Source organism: Pogoniulus pusillus, chromosome 17 (genome assembly GCF_015220805.1).
Source record: "Pogoniulus pusillus isolate bPogPus1 chromosome 17, bPogPus1.pri, whole genome shotgun sequence".
Taxonomy (NCBI): Eukaryota; Metazoa; Chordata; class Aves; order Piciformes; family Lybiidae; genus Pogoniulus; species Pogoniulus pusillus.
This window is the reverse complement of record NC_087280.1, coordinates 8,569,129-8,576,305: the sequence shown is the minus strand read 5'-3', so window position 1 is coordinate 8,576,305 and position 7,177 is coordinate 8,569,129. Positions and strand designations below refer to the sequence as shown.

The following is a 7,177-nucleotide window of genomic DNA, read 5'->3' as shown; positions in this document are numbered from 1 at the left end:
CATGAGTGCACTTAGACGAGCCTATAATCAACTTTTGATCTTGGCAGTAACCACCAACTGACATAATTGATAGGTCTGGTTTTAGTCACGGAGCCTAACATTTACACTCTGTCCCATAATTATATTTAGAACATACACACATCTCTTTCAGCACAGAGCAAAAAACCCTGCACAGTACCTCAGGAAGACATAAAGATTCCACTCACCCATCCCTAAAGACAAAATTCTTTTTCAGTGCTTTCCATCATGCTGTGCAGTTAATTGTTAATAGGTTGTCAACCACCTATAGAAAGAAGATAAGGGAAAGAATTAGGATACAATTTCATAAGGCAAGTTAAAAAGAAATCCTTCCTTACAACAGTCCAGTTATTTAGAGAGTACTGCATATTACCAGATGTGACCAAGATATTTCTTTCATCATATATAATGAAGCTGCAGCAAGCAATGTGAGATTTGCCATCTCAGTATCTCTTTTTACCTCAGGAGCCCAATACAAAGCAGAAGTCTTTTTCATATTATTTCATTATAAATGCAAGCAAGTCATATGCGTACTTAACACATGAGAGGCTGCAAAACATTAAAGTAACTCTAGACTATATTAGCATAGCTTTGATCTGCAAGAACAGTAGTGGCAACAAGCTTTGTACTCATTTTTTTAAAATTTCACTATAGCTCCTTGTAATATCTTTTGTTATGCTGAATCTTAAATTCAAATTCAGCGTGCAAATTTCCCCATGTGTTTAAGTCTGCTCTTGATTTATACCAAAAACACATTCTGTTTTTTTCAAAGGTTGACTGAATGAAGTCCAAGAACTGCAGCCATAGGATGCTTTTTTGGTTTCAACTTAGTTGAAATGAAAAGTTGTGATGGTTATATTGCCAAGATGTACAGCTTTCTTTAGGGATGTATTTTGCAACTGCATCCTGAGAAGTGGTCGACTTGCTCAGCATGAGAGGAACTAGATGACTTTTGCTCTAGACAATCTGTTCCTAACATTCTGTGATTCTGAACCATTATAACAGCTTAGTCTTACTTTTTAGCACTTAAGCCAAACAGAGGTAGTAAGGTTGCCCCCTTCTCACTATAAAAATGTGCTGTTATAGCATCAAAAATCTACTTTTTAGCTTTGTGCTTGTAGTTTTTGATCAAAGCTTTAAAATTCTTTTCAATAACTGTGTAGACCAAACATTCCAAGTATCTTTCTTACATTAAAGAAAGTTTCTGAGCTCGCAAGGCAGTTTCATAGAACACTGTATCCCTGTCTTTTAACATTGTACTAGGTATTCTGTCTCAGAAGCCGTTATGGACTCCTGCAGACAGAATTTCCTTTTTCTGGTGCAATCTCACGCTGAATTATAGAAGAAACTAGAACAACAAAAATTTAAGTGCTTCCCCAAACCTCAATTCTTTAATGTCATCTATCCAATACCTGTAGTGTGTGAGTGAGAAATTAAGTCTGTCTTTCAAACCTAAATAAATTTGCATGGAAGAAACAGCAGTAGTTTGTTTGATTGCAGTGTTTTTTATCTGCACAGCCAGTGTTGAGCTTGCTTCATTGTCCTACTTTATCTCCCATACAAGTTACTGAAAGGTGAGCTGTACCTGCATGATCTTATTTGATTGAGTCTGTGACCATTCTCTTTGTTGTTGGCCTTGTTACTCAGCCAGTGTTTATCTGGTCAATCAGTTTGCATTTAACTCTTTGTTCAACTTCCTTTTCAAAGGAATGGCACTTCTCATTTTCTTGAACCAGATGGATTGGCCCAAAGTGGTCATTTGCCAAATAATATTGCTCTTACAAAATTGACACCATCATACTTTCTCAATTAGCACTTATGTATGTAGCATATGCTCAGAGTTTTGTTTGCACAAGACTGCAATAAGTATGACTCTCAGATGGAGAGCTAGCTTTGTCTTATCTGTGTTGCCTCTACCTAAAATGTTTCTGCATACACACAAACACAGTTAGAAAAGCACAAGAAAACAAACATAGAGAAAACACCTGCTGTGGTTTATTTTTAGTGTTATGCCTGCTCTTTTGGCCTAACTACAGACAGAAGGCAGGCCCATTGAATACTGACATTTTAGTGAGCTTTTATAATAGGAAACACCTGTATTAAATTCAGTGTTTAGTAGCTCTTCCCATTTCATGTTTCAGGTGTGAAACATCAGTATTTACAATATTAAGAAGCTGTTTTTAATACATGGTTACAGTCACTTCAAATGCAATACTCATTTGTTGCTCTGAATCATTTCAACAACTATGGCATTTACAGTGCCAGAGTACTTAATTATCCTACGGTTAATTTGGTTATCAAAGATGTGCAGTACCAGAAGTAATAGAGAAATAAGTATTTTATTAATTCCCAACCAAAACAAAGTCTTTCACCATTTTATGCTACCACAGCTGAACTTCCCTATTAAGTGAATTATCTCCTGAGCAAACCAACTTCCAACCTACAGTTGTTACTGAAATATGCCATGGCTCATTTGGCACTGAAATTTACATAGCACCACATACAGGGGGGAATATTCAATGCAGAACAGCTGCATTGTTTTGCAAACTCAGTAAAATATGTACCTCCTTCTGCCCTGCCAAGAATGAGGCACACATTTTGTGTACATAGCTCGTAGCTCGTCTTGTCAGAGGAAATCTGATTGTAATGTGGGACTGAAGAGAGAAACAACACCTCCCAACTCAGCAGCAAGGATAGAGGAAACAGGAATGCAGAAGGCAACCTGACTGCACAGACTGACTTGAAACTAGCTAGAGGGATCTTCCATTACCTGAAGGACATTGGTTGATAAGGACTTAAATTTTTTTAAGCTATTTTCTTCTGAATTAGACTGAGATTATTCTGACAGGGGGCATGTGGGGAAATACTGCCAGGCTATCTTCCTCCATCTTAATTTGTGAGATTTTATTGATGATCGTTTATTAAGAATATGTATTACAAAGCCAGTCAGGCAAGAATGTATTTAATCATTTCTACATAGAGCCACGATAACAACTTTTATTGATGTACCTGGGGTGTGCATAGTTTTCACTTTCACATAATTTTGATGCTCATGGAGAAGTCTGAAATGTTTCAGTGTCAGAGAATCACAAATGATTCATAGCTTACACCTGTCAAAAGATTTTCTTACACAATCCTCAGGGGCCTAACACACAATCTGCAGATTATATGCTGTTTATCAGAAGCCACAATGTGGCAGTCATTTTCTTTAATGGTGCACATTTGCAGAACACGACTTCAGATAAAAATTCATTCCATGCTAGTTTTAAAGCTCTGCCTTTAGAAATAAACCAGAAAATGTTCATCCTTGCATAGGAAATAAGTATAAATTTGTGCATTTTCCAGAAAAGCTTGCAACCAGCATAACTCTGATGATCTCACAGCAGTAAGCAGACTGCAAAGCTTTCAAATGCTCTTAGAACCTATAGAACTGCCAAGGAACAAAAGCAAGCTGCTGATATGAAGTCCATTAAAAAGACAACATTGCTTGTCCCAGATCAATTAAGATTGGTCAAGTTGGTTCAAATGTGTATGCCAAGCAGAACATGAACCTAAATTGAAATGTTAAGGTTCAAACCAGTTAAATACTTGCAACATTTTTTTAGTGCTCCTTTCTTCTGTAGACCTCCTGAAAATATTTTCAGGCAGTCTTTCAGAGTGGATTTTCATAAATTTCAGAGAAGATTTAAAATGTATGTTTATCCTAACTGATGCTCAAAGTATTTAAAGCTTCCTTATCCCTCAAGTAAGCCAATTTCCTAACCTTTAATCTTCTCTAATCTTGTACAAATGGAGGAACTGACAGCAATCCAGTATCTAAGTTCTGCTAATAGCAGCAAGAGCTGTTTAAGGTTCTGGAATAAACATAATATTTGTGGTCAATAATTAACCATCTCAAACAGTCTGCTTCTCCCCCTTATACTTCCTCATCCTCCTATTCTTTACATTCTTAAGTGATGACTGGAGTGTTGTGCTGAAGAAAGCCAAAACATGCTAGCTGTCAAGGCAGAGCAAAGTGACATTATGGTGAGGAGAGTGGAGTGAGGAATCCAAGGAAGTTCCTGGGAAAGGTCCTCCCTCATCCTATTTTTGTTTCATTTTTTTCATGCAGTATTTTTAACTTCATTACTGCCCCTGAAAGTGCCTTCTGATGCTGGTGGCCAGAACCACTTGTTGCAGATACAAGTGTTGAAATCATGCATGTAGCAAGTACAGAAGAAATGAGTGTCTGGAAACATTTTCCACTAAAGATTTGTCTGGCTCTGCTGTGAAGGCAGATAACAGGTTTGTATTTCTCATTGTTTTTCCTAATTGTCAAAGATTTATTTCTCATTGTTCAGATCTACTTGTTTACATCTGTCCTGTGTATTTTTAGCTGTGTGTTCCTCCCTCCTCATAAAACCTCAATTTCAGTGACAGAAGTTCCAAAGAAATACAGGTTCTGCTCTCATGAGGGTGTAACTCCTATGAATTATCATTAATCACCACTTTAACATCTTCCAGCTTTCCTCCCTTTCATGTGCTTTTATGTGTATCCTCTTCAAATATGTTGCCTACAATCAGCCCTAGTTGTCTTGCTCTTGCTCTCCTCTTTATTCATAAGAGCCATCAATCAGTTTCTGAAAAAAGTCTGTTAAGAATGCTCTGTCCTAAATAGAGTAGCTAGAAAGGGAGAGAGAGGTGTTGGTTTTACCACGTATTAATCTTTTTAAGATGTGCTTCAGTTTGATGTGAGGGTCATGAAGAAGCAAGACAACTTCAAAAGGCATTGCATTTGTGTTGCTTTTGCTGAAAACCATATAGCTCAACCCTCAGAGAGAGAATGAGATAGGGTCTCTGTCTGCCAGTAAGGTTTATTGCATCTGTTTAGCTGTTTTTTTCATACAGCCTTAGTAAGAGAAATGACCTAAAGCAGGCATGCTGGGGTTTACAGAGAGCACATCTCCTCTTTAGAGTGTTAACACTGCAGTGCTGATTCATGGAAGCTTTCCTACGTGTTGCAGATCACAGCTCTAGGAATTATCTGCTTTAATGATGCTAAATTGAACAGAAAACTTTATAGGCCATATAAGCTTCCTTCAAGTAGGTAACTGATAACAGTGAAAATCAAAAATAAACCATAATGTAGAAAAAAAGTCTGCAGCTGTAACACCTGGTAGTATATACTCACAGAGAAATTTAGTCCAGCCTAAATAATGGAACCAATTGTAATGAAATTCTGGAAACAGGCCAGCTCCTTACCTATTTTAAGGCATGAATAATAGGCAAGCACACAATATTCTACAAAGAACCACAGAAACATTCAGGTTGGAAAAGACCCTCAGGATCACCAAGTCCAACCAATAACCCTCTAAGGTTCACCCTAAACTATATTCCCAAGTAGCACATCCAAACAACTTTTGAACACATCCAGGGTTGGTGACTCAACCACCTACCTGGGCAGGCCATTCCAATGCTTGACCACTCTTTCTGGGAAAAAAAAAAATTCCTAATGCAAGAGCACAGGCAGCCCAGACTTACTGGGCTTTGTTTTCCCGTTCTACTTCATTTTGACTTGGTAAGCTTTTGATGACATACCCCTAATAGAACACAATGTACCCATGAGGAAACCAGACTGACCGAAGCCATGAAACAGCATTCTTCTAAGGCAGCTATACAAGCACTAGGCTAACACCGACAGAAACAAGCTAAACCCACTGGTTTTTTGTTTGTTTGTTTTTTTCCCTGAGTTGGAGGTAGGAAGAGGTGACCTCTGTATTGTATAATGACAGTTAGGCTTGGCATTTGTATTTGGGTTCTCTTCATTAAAAGCTGTTTATAATACCAACTACTCAGTGCATTATAAAAATCATTAAAAGACCCAAAAATGCAGGATGCGTTAAGATTTCAAGAATACACTTTCTAGTCTCAGCTGTGTGTCCATGGAATGTCAGACAATACTCTGGGTGATGAACCCTGGAAATTTACCTTACCAGGGGGTACATGAAATTAATCTTACAGAAGACACCCATTCCATGAGGCTATGCTTATGTAAACAAGTGGGTTTATTTCATATCAGAAAACATATCTACTGCTGTAAAGGAAGTTTCAGATGTGTGTGCAGCCACTGCATGTTTGACACAGGCCATGAATCCACATGCAAAAGTCCATCTAAAAAATCTCCCAGAAAAGATGAAAACAGGAAGAATAAATTCTGAATTTAAAAATCACATTATAGACTCAACCACATAAAAATCTTCTAGCTCTATAACCTTTGATGTATTATCATAATCATCTCATGATTTTTTTTTCAGATGCCAGTGGGTAATTATAAGAACACAGAGTGGATCCTCAGCTGGTGAAAGTCATTGTAGCTGCACGGATGCCAATTTATGTCAGCTGAAGTTCTGGCCCATAAAATCCCTTCTAAACCTGGAAGAACATCTTGTACTAAAGTGTTATTGGTCTTTAGGTGATTGAAAAGCATCTTTATGAACGGCATGGCCTGGGAGGAAAAAAAAACCCAAACAAAACTGCATGCCTAACAGATTTCTGCTCTGTGTTCCTTTATTTAACTGGATTAGAGTGATACATTCCAGCATAAGCTTGCATGGTGCAACACACCATCATTCACATGCTGCTTCCCAATAGTGAAACCATCAGTTTTATTATAGATGTGACTATGTGCACGAAGTCTAACTATAATTGGAACATAAGCCAAGAAGCAGATGGGGACTCTGATTAAGAGTATACCTCCTGGGTGTATGTTGTACAAGCAGCGTCTCTAGAAGAAGAGAGAAGGATATAAAGCCCTCTCACCAGTTATGCAAGATAGATATAAATACAGCAACATACACTAGAAATTTGGTTTTGGATGCTGTGCATTTATGGAAATGTTCTACTTCATGTAAAGTAGGCAAAACACTAAACTTCCATGCAACAAAAAACATGTGCCCTCTTTACTTCATAGGATGGCAGTTTGGATTGTCTACTTTTTAATTTAATACTCTTTAAAAGTCCTCATCACTACAGTAGTTATCAGTGATTTCAGTGTGGAAAATGAAATACAGTGCAAATGATGGGTGTTACAGAAAAGAGAGATCTATTTGCTTGCTATTTTTTAAATGGAACCCTTAAATTTTATGGTTAGCATATTCAAACTTTACATTTAAGGAACTGA

The 7,177-nt window shown here is 37.5% G+C and overlaps 1 long non-coding RNA gene across 1 annotated transcript in view; it reads right to left on the bottom strand.

Moving 5' to 3' along the window:
• Positions 1 to 206: 206 nt before the first annotated feature.
• The window catches only part of LOC135182918 (uncharacterized), a 45,439-nt gene continuing 38,468 nt past the window's right edge, over positions 207 to 7,177 (bottom strand). Inside the window, exon 3 of the long non-coding RNA XR_010305350.1 lies at positions 207 to 283. This is a non-coding gene — a long non-coding RNA (uncharacterized LOC135182918). The remainder of the gene's footprint in view (positions 284 to 7,177) is intronic.